This window comes from Rhincodon typus, chromosome 9 (genome assembly GCF_021869965.1).
Source record: "Rhincodon typus isolate 14 chromosome 9, sRhiTyp1.1, whole genome shotgun sequence".
Classification (NCBI taxonomy): domain Eukaryota; kingdom Metazoa; phylum Chordata; class Chondrichthyes; order Orectolobiformes; family Rhincodontidae; genus Rhincodon; species Rhincodon typus.
Genome location: NC_063340.1, coordinates 91,090,808 through 91,091,089, shown reverse-complemented (window position 1 = coordinate 91,091,089; position 282 = coordinate 91,090,808). Strand labels below are relative to the sequence as shown.

At 55.7% G+C, this 282-nt stretch overlaps 1 protein-coding gene across 6 annotated transcripts in view; it reads right to left on the bottom strand.

Moving 5' to 3' along the window:
• The window catches only part of ptk2ba (protein tyrosine kinase 2 beta, a), a 125,721-nt gene that overhangs the window by 26,881 nt on the left and 98,558 nt on the right, over positions 1–282 (bottom strand). The window lies entirely within an intron of this gene.

The window sequence follows — 282 nt, the reverse complement described above, 5'->3', positions numbered from 1 at the left end:
GGGTGGGTGGGGATTGGAGTTATTGGTAGGGATTCGAGTGTGGGAGGGTGGGGATTGGAGTTATGGGTAGGGATTGGAGTGTGGGAGGGTGAGGATTGGAGTTATTGGTAGGGATTCGAGTGTGGGAGGGTGGGGATTGGAGTTATTGGTCGGGATTGGAGTGGGGGGAGTGTGGGTGGGTGGGGATTGGAGTTATTGGTAGGGACTCGAGTGTGGGAGGGTGGGGATTGGAGTTATTGGTAGGGATTGGAGTGTGGGAGGGTGGGGATTGGAGTTATGGGT